We start from the raw sequence: 12880 nt of genomic DNA, 5'->3' as shown, positions 1-12880 counted from the left end.
AGAGAGAGAGAGAGAGAGAGAGAGAGAGACAGACAGACAGACAGACAGACAGAGACAGAGAAACAGAGACAGAGAGACACAGAGAGAACTAGTACAGTATGTGTTGGCATCTCTGGCAAACAGGTGGGTCTAACACTCAACATCTCACAAAGCACACAGCACAAGCCAACAGAGTTTCCAGATCAAATAGCTTGGTGTGTGAAAGTTGAGATACCCTGATTCTTAGCTACAAAGGAAAAATGGCTAAAATAACGACACTGGAAGGAGAGGAGACAGTTGGTGAGCTGGACTCCTAAGCCCTCAGAACAGAGTACATGCAGGACAGCTACATGGATCAAGCACCAAAGCATACAATGAGACATACACTCAGGCATGTGTACATGTGTACACAATAACCAATGAGACAACAGATCCCATACGGTTACAAGTGGTTACCATGGTAACCCCCGAACAAATATGGTGGTCATCTACCATGTGGCCGAACGATGTTTGGCGTAGAAGACACAAGAGGAAGGATTGAAGTTTTATTATCTCTTTTATGCCATTTGAAATGGTATGCATGTGAGTGTGTGTGTGTGCCTGCACTCACACATGTACACATGCCTGAGTGTGTATGTACCATGTGTAGTTAGGAGCCCTGAGAGGTTAGAAGGGGACAGCTAGTCTCTAGGCGCTGGAGTTAAAGATGGTTGTGCGCTGCCAGGTGAGTGCTGGGAATCAAACGCTGGGCCTCTGCAAGAGCAATGGGAGCTCTTATCCATCAAACTATCTCACTAGGTCAGGGTCCACTTTTAGAGGCTGAACTCATGCTTACAACAAAAGTACTTTACCAACTGAGCCATCTTCCCAGCCCTGAAATCATCTTGGACAAAGAAGTACCCCTTATGACTTTTATGTTTGATTGTGAGCCTAGCCTTTAACGGCTGAGCCATCTCTCTCAGCCCATGACTTTATTTTTTTTTTAAGATTTATTTATTTATTATATGTAAGTACACTGTAGCTGTCTTCAGACACACCAGAAGAGGGCGTCAAATCTCATTACAGATGGTTGTGAGCCACCATGTGGTTGCTGGGATTTGAACTCAGTCATGCTCTTAACTGCCAAGCCATCTCTCCAGCCCCACCCATGACTTTTAAAACTAAAAAATATGTTGCCCAAAATCCAAGTTGAAATAATACAGATTCTCTCAATTAATTTTCTCATCTCTGTGATAGAAGACTTGATGGAATCATAGAAAGGCCATGTCTAAGCTCATGGTTAGAGTGACTCAGTCTATTGTGGTCCCCAGGCTGGGGACCCATCTCCACTAGCAGGGCCCATTATCTCCAACATGTCACTAACAGCTGGGAGTGTTCAAGCACACAAACCTCAAATTTAAGTCACTTCAAGCTCCGTGAGCAAGACATGGAATATGCAACAAGGGAAGCATGGTCCACCTTCAACTTCAGTCGCTCAGCTGGTCAGGGAGCACACGCCGGACCCTGTAGTTTACACATCACTGGAAAGACAGATCTTGAGGCAAATCTACCTCAGGAAGACAGTCCCTCCTGTCCTCATTTAAAGGACATTCCCTTGATTACTCTGTTTATACCTCAATGTTCTGTCAAAGAGGAAATCTCATCTTCTTTATGGAAAAATAACTTTTTTTTTTTGTTTTTTGTTTTTTTAATCAAGATAGGGTTTCTCTGTATAGCCCTGGCCATCCTGGAACTCACTCTGTAGACCAGGTTGGCCTTGAACTCAGAAATCTGCCTGCCTCTGCCTCCCGAGTGCTGGGATTAAAGGCGTGCGCCACCACGCCCGGCTCCATTTTTTCATTTAATGTGGATGTTAACCACAGCCATTAGAGGCTTCCAAATCTTCTTGTGAATTACAAAAAAAAAAAAAGAAACTTTTTTTTAAATTTTTAAATGCTACTCAGACTCAAAAGGCCACAGGAAACGGAATTGGTTCAGCCCGACGTTCAGTAGCAACATGGAAATGCTGTGCTTGTTCTGATCAGTTCCTTTGCAGAGACGGCCCTTTCTGGTGATGAGCGTTCCCAGAACTGGCTTGGTCTCTGACTGCAGCAATCAGCCTCATCACCTCATTCCGGGAAACCATGGCACAAATATCCAACAGGTGATTCGCTGGACATTGATGGCGTTTATACCTTAACATAACCCTGGTGGGGGAGTTTCCTGATAGCCCGTCTCCCACCACGAGTTCATGTGCATCGGGGAAGAGGCTCAGGAGGACGTTGGGTGCTCTGAGCTATCACTTCCCACTGCATTCCTTTGAGACAGCGGCTTTTACTAAAGCCGGTGTTGGGCTGGCGGCCAGCTCAGTCTTTGTCCCTGGTGGTGCTGTAGATATTGGAGCCCCCAACGGTGCCTGGCTTTCACATGCATGCTGGGCTCTCTATGCTTGCATGGTGTTCTTATCCACTGAGCTCCCCCCCTCTCTTCTCTCTCCCTCACCCTTCCTTCCATTTTTTTTTTTTTTTGTTTTTTTTTTTTTTCTCTGATTTTGGAAACACATTTTTGATCTGGAGCCTCAAAATTGAAATCCTCCTGCTTCAGTCTCCCGTGTGCTGGAATCACAGGTGTGCACTTCCTGCTAGGCTCAAATCCTGCCCTTGGTATCCATCCCCCATGGGCACTTCTCCTCCCTCCAGTTCAGAGAGAATCTCCTTTGATGAGGGTAATGCCGACATTCACAAATAAAGATGAAACCGTGTGCTGAAGGCTGAAGGCTTGCCCGTGTGTCTGCACTAAAGCAAGCTCTTCCATCTCAGCAATTGAACCTTCAGACCACTGGGGAGGTCTGGCTGGCCCATCTTATGATGATGCTGCTGAAGTCAAACAGGTTGTGTAATTTGCTCAAGGTTGCACAGCCAAACAGAAGCCGAGTGGGATGTGAACCCAGGGCCTCTGCCCAAAGACCTTAAACTTTGGTTGTTATCACCACCATCATCAATGATAGCAGAGGAAGATGATCAAGAGAGGGCAAGGAGGTGGCAGAGATCAAGCTGACAATATATCATGTATTCTTATCAGCTCTGATATTTTCCTACAGATGTGTGAGCTCATAGCATCTTACCCATTCTACAGATGGGGAAACCAAGGCCAGAAGGAAACAGTAATTTAGCAAAACACAGTGAGGAGCAGAAAAGCCTGGATTCTAACTAGGTAGGAGGCAGCTGAAGCACAGGTGGTCCTGACGGGAGTGCTCTGGATTTCCAGATAACAATTCTTTTGACTAACATATGTTCCGTGTGTACATCTTCTGCATCCATACCCAGGAGTAAGCCCCAGGGCAACTCAGTGTGGTGGTGCTCCCCGGACACATTCCCACGCATCCCCTTTACTTCAGTGACCTCCTTCCCTGTCCCTAACTTAGCCTCCCTCTGTCCCGTAGGAACACCCCAGTGATTTTCCTCAGTACTCTGTGGTCAGAGGTGGCACAGAGGTGGGGTGAGACTATGGTGAGGCTTGGGCATTTATAGCCAGGGAGACCTGTTTTCCAGGAAGAAAGCTCAACTGCAGAGATGCTAAACCCTGGGTCACTGCCTCTGGGAAGGAGACTGCTTAGGCAGGCATAAAGAGAAAGGGGCACTTCCTTTTTAAAAATAATGCCGCGCTAAGTCTCATCTCTTTCAGCCCTTGTACCAGGTCCCTGTGCACACTGCATGCCTGCCTAGTGTCTCCTTTATTCTGTTGGGCAGGCTGCCACGCAGCGGGTGGCAGGGGCAAGGGGAACTGTGGACCCAGCGTGGGGAAGTTATACAGATGCCCCTCATTAGCACCTGTCCCCTCCCTGCCAATGAAAAGCCAAGTCTTACCTTTAGCACAGATCTGTCTGCTTTGTATTCCAGCTTCTGGGCTGAGCGCTGTGGTTTACCAAGGCCCTCGCTGGGGCTCCAACTCTTCTTTTCTTCCTGAGCCTGAGCTCCTCCTCCGATGTCCTCTTGGCATCAAGACAATAAAGAGAGCAAAGTCCTTTCAGCTCAGTGTTTTATTTCCACGACACCATAAGGAAGTAAGTCAGGCTTTGAACTGTGGGTCCCTTGGAAACGTAGTACTGGTTGACCCTGTCTCACAGATGCTCCCAGCTCTGGGACAGTGTGTCCTGCAGCCAGCCTCCCCCCTCCCCCAGGCAGCATCTGAAGGTAGCCTTAGCTCACAATTATGATCCCAGGTGGCTCATGCCTTGCAGGCAGTGTGGATGCGGCTGACAGCTCAAGGCAGGCCGTTCAAAATTCAAATCCTGACTCTTGCCCTTCGTCCTCCTCTAGTTTCAGTTTTACCCTCCTTATCTGAGAAATGGAAGCAAAATCCTCCACCTCCTCAGTGGAGGCAACACTGGAGATACATGGGACTTTGGCGGCTCAGGTCCTTTCTAGTCACCCAAGACCCAGCCTTCCAGAGAGAAACCACAGCCGAACAGACACTCTGTCTCCCTCAGTGAGGCCTCTAAGAAGGAAACATTCAAAAGGAAGCAAAGAGATGGGGGCAGTGGCACAAGTCTGAACTCCTAGCTCTTGAGAGACTGAGGCAGGAGGATGTCAAGAATGGAGTCAGCTCAGAAAACATAGTGACAAAGACCCTGTCTCTTAAACAAGGAAGGAGAAAGGGAGGAAGGGAGAGAGGGTGGGAGGTAGAGGGGGGGGAAGGAGGAGTGGGAGAGGGATGGGATTTATACTTCTTGTTCCTAGCTTGCAATATTGACACCCACATTAAAACGCTAAGTAGGGCTAGGAATGCCAGAGGGCTAGCTAGCATACACAAAGCTCTGGGGGCCATCACACGGCAGATAAACCAGACAGTAGGCACCCCGTGACCCCTGTGACTTCAGCCCTCAGGAGGTAGAGGCAAGAGGCAAGAGAATCTGGAGATTGAGGCCATTCTCAGTTACACATGAGTTTAAGGCCAGACTATGATACAAGAGTCCCTGTCTCAAAAACAAAAGGTAAAAACACAATTAACTAATGTAATTAAAAATAAATGTATGGGGCTGGAGAGATGGCTCAGTGGTTAAGACCACTTGTTACTGCAGAAAGTGGGATTTGGTAAGCAGACCTGACCCTCAGATTCTCCCAGCACCTCTCAGTCCCTACTTGGCATGCCCTGCCTGCCCCTAACCCTGAACTTAGCAGCCCAGGGGCTAGGCTGCCCTCCCCCAAGGCTCTTCCCTATATAATCCAGACATTTTGGTTCCTCTCCCTCTCCCTGCACCTCCCTGTCACCCTCCTTCATCCTCCCCTCCTCCCCTCCTTCCCTTTTCTTCTTTTCCTCTTCTCTCTCTGCTAAAGAGCTCTGTCTTCCTCCTTTACCCACCCCCTTTCCCCATTGCAACTTCCCTGGCCTCCATCCTTGGGGCCCAGCTTCCCAATAGACCTGACTTTAATATACTCTGATCTGGCTTGAGTTGGCTCATGTCACTGGTGGCAGAGAAATCACCTATCAGCACCCACTTCAGGTAACTAACTGCCTGTAACTTGGCTCCTGGGGATCCAACGCGCTTCAGGGGTCCCACACTAATGTGTACAAACCGCACACGTGCTCATGATTAAAAATAAAAATAAAATCTTGGGGGCGCACCATCAGCACTCAAGAGGCAGAGGGAGACAGAGCTCTGAGTTGAAATCCAGCCTGGCCTACATAGCAAAGGCAGGCCAGCCAAGGCTATAAGAATGGAGTCAGCCCAGAAAACATAGACAGGGATACTCTGTCACACACACACACACACACACACACACACACACACACACACTCACGCACACACACACACACACACACAATCTTAAGAACAAGTAAGTAAAATTTAAAATTTAAATGCAAAATGGTGATTTTTTTCCTAAAGGAGAGATGGGACTTCTCTTCCTCACAAATTGAGGAAAGGCCTTAAAATATGAGAGGAAGTAGAAGATGGTCCCCTAGAGGATGGCTTGGTTTGGGACAGAGATAAGTCCCCAGCTGCCAGCATCGGAGGGGTCGCAGACAGGGCAGGGAGGAACCACAAGGCAAAGGGTCCTTTCTCAGTTGTCGGGCACCGTTTCCTGATTTCTGCAGTATTAGAATTTGGGCATTTTGTCATCTTAGGGTGCTCAGCAGTAGCGTCCCGGAACTCTCCTCATTTCACACAAGAGAACCCCAAGTATGGAAGACACACAAGCCCCACCCAGTCTCCCCCTTTTGAAAACCATCCCATGAAGCCGGGCACTCTGCCCTAGACATTGTGTGATGGGTCTTGCGTCGGCCACAGGTGCCCCAGACCTGGCAGTAAGTGGTCACTGCGGAAGACAGGCAGGGAGGGAGAAGTTTTTTATTATTGGCTTAGACACCTTCGGGGTTTTGGACCTGTGGCTACGGAACTATCTTAAGAAAGTAAATTGATCTTGAAGATAATCTCATGCAAATTGCAGTCTGGATAATCCTACCCCGTTTTTTTTTTTTGTTTTTTTTGTTTTTTGTTTTTTGTTTTTTTGTTACCACAGAAGGCCAGCGCTGCTGTTGGGGTGCAGCAGAAGCCCTTAGCTCCTAGATCCGCCCGCCCCCGCTCCCCCCCCCTGCTCCCCGTCCCACTTTCACCCAATCCACCTGTGTAGCTCCTGCTTCCGTGACACAGCCGCTACCCTCTGTGCAGGGCAAGTGTCTTACCCGGGCCGCAGCGCCTCTCTCACACTCAACAGTGTGCTCCAGCTAGGACTTAGGACTGTGCGCAGGCTACCGTGTGTCATCCTGGTATCCAGGGGCCGGCTACAGTTTCCTTAGCATCCAGCAGGTCCCTGCAGACGGTGGCTATGGACAACTACTGCTGTCTCCCACGAAAGCCCCACCCCTCTGCTCAGCAGAAGCCACAGCTATGGAGTCCCCAGGGGATGCTGAAGGCATTGGGCTGAAGCACTAGCTCCAAAAGCCATGCCAGCCACACTGTGGGAACCTAAAAGAAATGCAAAGAGTCACGTGGAGATTCGGATCACCGAATCAGACACACAGTGAGCGAGCACCCTGCCACTCACCACTAGAGCAACACTGTAACCCACTATGCAGTCCAGTGAAAAACATAATGGAGAGCCCTCCAATACTGAAATAATAGAGGTGACATCCTCTGGGATGTCCCCACCCCCAGGAACCTCCAAATATGTGCACATCTCAGTTCTCCCCAGCACTGATTTAACAGAAGCAACTCCAGTGTCCACCCATAGCAAACAAAGTGGTCAGGGTGATGGTGCAGCCTGTCATCCCAGTTCTCCATTTCCAAGACAGTCCCTGTGACTTAGTGAAATCCTGCCTTTCAATAGGAAGGAAAATGTCTGTCTGCCAGATGGTGGCTCAGGCTTGTAATCTGCACTTAGGAGACTGAGGCAGGAGGATCATGAACGTTTAAAGCAGCCAGAGCTACAGAGGGGGAATTTCATAAGAGCAAAACAGAAAAGTGGGTTTTTTTTTATTATTATTATTACATTTATTGGGTGTCCATGGGAGCATATATGGAGATCCAAGAACATGTAGGGGTCCATTCTCATTTTCTGTCACGAGGATCTTGAGACAGACCTCAGGCTGTCAATCACGGCAGCAAGCACCTTCACCTGCTAAGCTCTCACACGGGGCCCATGATGTTAGCGTTTCAAGTCAGAGTCTCAAGTAGCCATACCGGCCTTGAACTCCTGATGTGCCAGGACTACAGGCATGCTTCACACCCAGCTTGTCTTGAACACTAGGCAAGATCCTGACACTGGGCAAGATGAGCCTGGTGCAACAGCTTGAATACTCCGAACTGTACTCGCATAGGAAACAACCATAGAAGCTTTGGGGGTGCTGAGGCGGTGATGTGGTGGTGTCCCCCAGATGAGGACATTTTGGAGACAAGCTGCCTAACGCCTGGCTCTTCTTCATTGAACTGCATCAGAAGAATGAGGATGATAAGTTGCAGGACATTTGCTTTCCATTACTGTTAAGAAATGCACAGGGCGGGGGTTGCTGGGGTGCAGTTCAGGTCTGCCTCAGTACCACCCTGCTGTCATTCTGACTATTGCAGGGGTGACACGGTGCTTCAGGCATAGCAGGGTCCTTCCCTAAGGAAGCACTATGCCAGCAAACAGACTCTGTGGCCTGGTTATCTCAGAGGATATTAACACCTGGTTCTGAGACCAAGAAGATCACAACCATGTGGTTATAGATAGTTCCTTAACATCACGCAAGATCGCTCAGTTGGATAAAGGTGCTTGAATCCATGCTTGCCTGACTTCTACCCACATGGTATAAAGATGGAATTTCCTACCTACTACAAATAGTTGTCTGACTCTCTCTCTCACACACACACACACACACACACACACACACACACACACACACACACGAGAGAGAGAGAGAGAGAGAGAGAGAGAGAGAGAAAAGTTTTAAAATGTAAGCACATTTGTGTTCATTGTGCCATTTTTTTAAATGCCCACATGGTAAGGCAAGGCATGGTGGCTCGTGCCTTTAACCCCAGCACTGAGGTGGGGGCAGGTGGACCTGTGAGTTTTAGAACAAACAGCTTGTTCTACAAAAGGAGTTCCAGGTCAATTGGGACCACATAGTGAAACACTTTCTAAAACAAACAAACAAACAAACAAAGGAATAAATGCCCCCCCCCCATCTCTGCCCAAATATCCTCAGCTAGCCTGAGAAAGACCATAAAGCACAATTTGAAAGGTGGTGACTCTGGGTCACTAAGGGATTTGACTTGGCGTTTTTTTTTTCAGAAGCTGTGACCGTTCTATAGCAGCCAGAGATCAGACTCCCAGAGACCCAACAGAACCCTGACCATCTTCGGGCACACTCATTATAACCAAGATAGTTTAGTCTGCCCTCTCCTGGGAAGATGGTGTTTACCTCTGCAGAGTCGCGTGCCATCAATACAAACTTTGCAAAGTTCCCCAGGTGGCCTGACCGGCTCACATGCCTGCTCTCTGGCTCCCTCTTGTGGCCACTTTCCTCTAGTGTGAGGCAGAAAAGGGAGGCTTCATCAGGGAGTTAACTTAGACTAGGAAAGTGTCTAGCCCAGTCTACAAGAGGGACTCACTGGTCAAAGAAGCTCACATTAGGGCTGGTGAGATGGCTCAGCAGGTAAGAGCACCTGTCTGCTCTTCCAATGGTCCTGAGTTCAAATCCCAGCAACCACATGGTGGCTCACAACCATCCGTAAGGAGATCTGGCGCCGCCCTCTTCTGGAGTGTCTGAAGACAGCTACAGTGTACTTACATATAATAAATAAATAAATCTTTAAAAAAAAAAAAGAAGCTCACATTAGGCGCCCACCTGACACTTGGTATCATGCACTCCCTCATGTGACAACTCCACGAATTGGCTTTGTGAATACAGAAACTGATCTTTGTGCAGGGGCACACATGGTACAGTTCAAACTACAAGGGAGGCTGAGGCAGGAGGACAGAGTGCTTGAGCTTTGGGCTCCCAGCCCAGCCCAGAAAACATAGTCACAACGCATCTTAAGTTTAAAGACATGCAAATCTAGACATGGACAGGTAGATTCAGACAGGGACAAATGGAACTTACATAACATTGCCTTGCCCACCAGTAAACTACAGAGCCAGTGCTGTGGTTTGGGTCTGCTTGACCTCAGGGCCACATGACCTACATTGCTTCTGTGCCATGCTGGCTGACATGACTGGGTCCATCAGAGAATCATAAGAATCCTACACGCAGACTCCAAGACGAACCTGAAAGCACCAGACAGCCCCATTTATTTAATGCCAGCACAGCATGCCTTTAATTAAGACAGTGTCTCTAAATCAGAGGGGCTCAGTGAGTAAGAGCACTTGCTGCAACCACAAGTCCCCAGCACTAAGCCAGGGGTGGCTGCACTCACACTGTAACCCCATTCTGGAGTGAGAGTTGTGGGGCATGGAATAGAAAGAGGAAAACATTTGGGGTTTACTGGTGGCCGGCTGAGTTCAAGGTTCAGCGAGAGACATTTGTCTTCCTTCTACCTGTGGGAAGCGGAGTCTGGTGCTCACAGCTGCATTTCCAAGCTGGCCTGGGGCCTCCCCAGGCTACTTCTGGCCGTTTGCTCGAGGTAGAAGCCGAGATTACAGACTGAGCCCAATTTTACGTGGGTGCTGAGGGACCAACCTCGGAGACTCAAGCTTCTGCAGCAAGTGCGTCACCCACTGAGCCATCCCTCCCCAGTCCCCTATGGCAGCTCTTCAGTACTCTCTCAGCTCTGGGTGCTGGGAAATCCCAAGATCCTTGCTCAAAGCAAGGACCTTCCTGCTCGAACTGATAGCCTGCACCAGCAGAGGAAAGCAGAGGAGGTCGGTCGGCTGTGAACCATCAAGTTCCACGTTACTAGCCTTTAGTCCAGTTGTCCCCTCCTCCTCCCTTGTTTCTGCCAATCCTGACTCTTGTTTCCCCCCACCCCCACCCCCAGGGTTGGGGATGGAACTCAGGACCTCCTGTTTACTACGCAAGAGCTTTACTGACCTTCCCACCTCACCCCTGTCCCTGCCCCCACCCCTGCCCCTGCCCCCACCCCTGCCACCGCCCCCGCCCCCACTCCAGCTATTGATAGTTTTGAAGCACCCAGGCAATTTGCTTCACAGGAATGTTCCAGAAGCTGTATTTGTTTCTCTTCGCTGAACAAATGTCGCTTCCCAGCTGGAGACTGTGTGAACTATATTTATTTTTTCTCTATAAAGCACCCAATTTGGGGGGGTGGGGTGGTCTTCTGTTACAGCAACTGGTGGCAGAATAGGGCTGGAGGGGAGATTAGCATATAAAAGAAGCCAGTTAGCGGAAGGCCTGGAACTCCTCCCTCACCAGAGCTACCAGGGACAAACCACGTCACCCAAGGTGCTCTCCTGAGAGGAGAGGCCTTGTAGACTCACCACACTCCCAGGTGGGGTCCATTAGCACCTCTACTTTTTTCTCACCCTGATCCAATTCTTTGTTCTGGGATCCACGAACCTAGAAAGCTCAGCGGGTCCTCTCGACTCAGATCTACATATAACACTGAGCTCAGTGCCCTGCCCTGAGCTGAACAGAGGTGACTAAGATTCCTGTGTAGCCTAACTGTAAGGCTCCTGACCAACTCCTAAGCCTGCCTGTATCCTTCCCTGTGAACTCTAGTGTTGCCAGAGAGCCCTGCACAGTCATTCACCTGCTGCCCCTCACTGTCTGAGGAGGGCCTCCTCCCTAGATGGTATCTGTCACCTCATCTATCTGCAGCGACCGTCTCATCAGCTCAGCCTAGACGGAAACCTCCTCATCGCCCTGTGGTGACTAGTCTCCACAGCCGTCCTGATTGGAGTTCGAATCACCTCACGATTAATTTGAGAGGTTCCATCCTGCTGTGTGTGTGACAGATTGCGCGCAGTTAGATACTGCAGGTTCTGGCCTGAGGAACTAGATGGCACCCCTGGGAGGAAGCGGGGGGGGGGGTGGACGTGCGATGCTCTGCCCTCACCTCTTCCTTGCTACCATCCCTCTCTCTCTGCTTCTTGGCCACCATGACAGAAGTTGGACCAAAGCCTCTGAAACCTCGAGGTCAACTAAGCCCTCCCTCCTCCAATCTGCTCAGAGCAACCTAAGAACTAATACAGCCCTAATATTCTCTCCTGGAAATTTCCTATCAGCAGCCTCCAGCCTGCTCCCAGGTACCTAGGTCGCCATTAGGAGTCAAACCCACGCCTCTCCCCGTCGGCACGTCCAGGTCCAGGTGATGCTTTTTTTTTTTGTTTTGTTTTGTTTTGTTTTTTGAGACAGGGTTTCTCTGTGTAGCCCTGGCTGTCCTGGAACTCACTCTGTAGACCAGGCTGGCCTCGAACTCAGAAATCCGCCTGCCTCTGCCTCCCGAGTAATGCTTTTTTTAAACAGAGGAGCAGATACAGCTGATACGGGAAGAGAATCGGGTTTGGTCATGCATACCCATGACCCCCGAACTCTGGTGGCTTGAAGCGGGAACATTTTAAGTTTAAAGCCTGCCTGGGTTACCTCTTATCTAAAAGAGGAAAGAGGGAAGGGGTAAAAATAGATGAGAAAGCAGAAGCACAGAGAGGCTTAGTAACAAGCCTTGGATCACACAGCCAGTGAGTGAAGAGCCATTTGCTGATCCAAGGCTGTCTCATTTTTCACTCTCTCTGTCTGGAAATGACGACATGCCATGAAACAGTTGGAATGATGACATATCAGAACAGCATATGTCTTCCCAAAAGGAGCCCTTGCAGCTCTGACAGCCTCATAACAAATACCTATGAGGGCGGCTACTGAGGGTGCTGGTGTCCTACTGTCTGTCTGCAACAATAGCCAAAGGGAGCTTTCCCTTCCCCCACTCACAGCGTTCTGGGCAGCAGCTTATAGGCCATGAGCAGCCTCAGAGAAACTTTGGCTCTCATCAGGATTCAGCTCCTGCCTGGGAGATTTCAACCAAGTCCTCCCTAGAGACAGAGAGTAGTCAGCACTGGAGCAGGACAGTGTAGCAGGGCTGATGGTAATGGGTACAGGCGGAAGCCATTACCTCCGTAGGAGGGAAATGTTTTCCAGATGGACCGGAAGTACATCTGTGGGGGACCTTGGGAAGTGAGGAGGCCCGAGTGTGGAGGAGAGGAGGGACACTCCTTCTGTCTGTCCTGAGGAACCATGGTGGACACCCCACAGTAAAGGCCACTTACCACGAGAAAAGCTCGCCAACCCTACTCTACCAAGTTCCGCCTGTATGGAGGAGTCCAGTGCTCAGTTAGGCTCTAGTACACACAGTGAAAGTGACGGAGGCACAGAAAGTCCACTAGGGAGCACTCACCCAGCACATGAGGAGGCACCCGAGTTCATTAGGGTAGGTGGTGTGAGTTCCTGCCAATGTGTACCGCCTGGGAGGCTGAGGCAGGGGAATCAAGCTTGA

The 12880-nt window shown here is 49.6% G+C and overlaps 1 protein-coding gene across 1 annotated transcript in view; it reads right to left on the bottom strand.

Annotated features, from left to right (window-relative positions):
• The window catches only part of Tmc5 (transmembrane channel like 5), a 75849-nt gene extending 71900 nt beyond the window's left edge, over positions 1-3949 (bottom strand). Inside the window, exon 1 of the mRNA XM_029539883.1 lies at positions 3825-3949. The gene's annotated coding sequence lies outside the window, so the exon portion shown is untranslated. The remainder of the gene's footprint in view (positions 1-3824) is intronic.
• Positions 3950-12880: the final 8931 nt, after the last annotated feature.

The sequence above is a fragment of the Mus pahari genome, chromosome 1, assembly GCF_900095145.1.
Source record: "Mus pahari chromosome 1, PAHARI_EIJ_v1.1, whole genome shotgun sequence".
NCBI classification, from domain to species: domain Eukaryota; kingdom Metazoa; phylum Chordata; class Mammalia; order Rodentia; family Muridae; genus Mus; species Mus pahari.
Note: the sequence above shows the minus strand (reverse complement) of the source record. Positions and strands in the feature narration are given on the sequence as shown.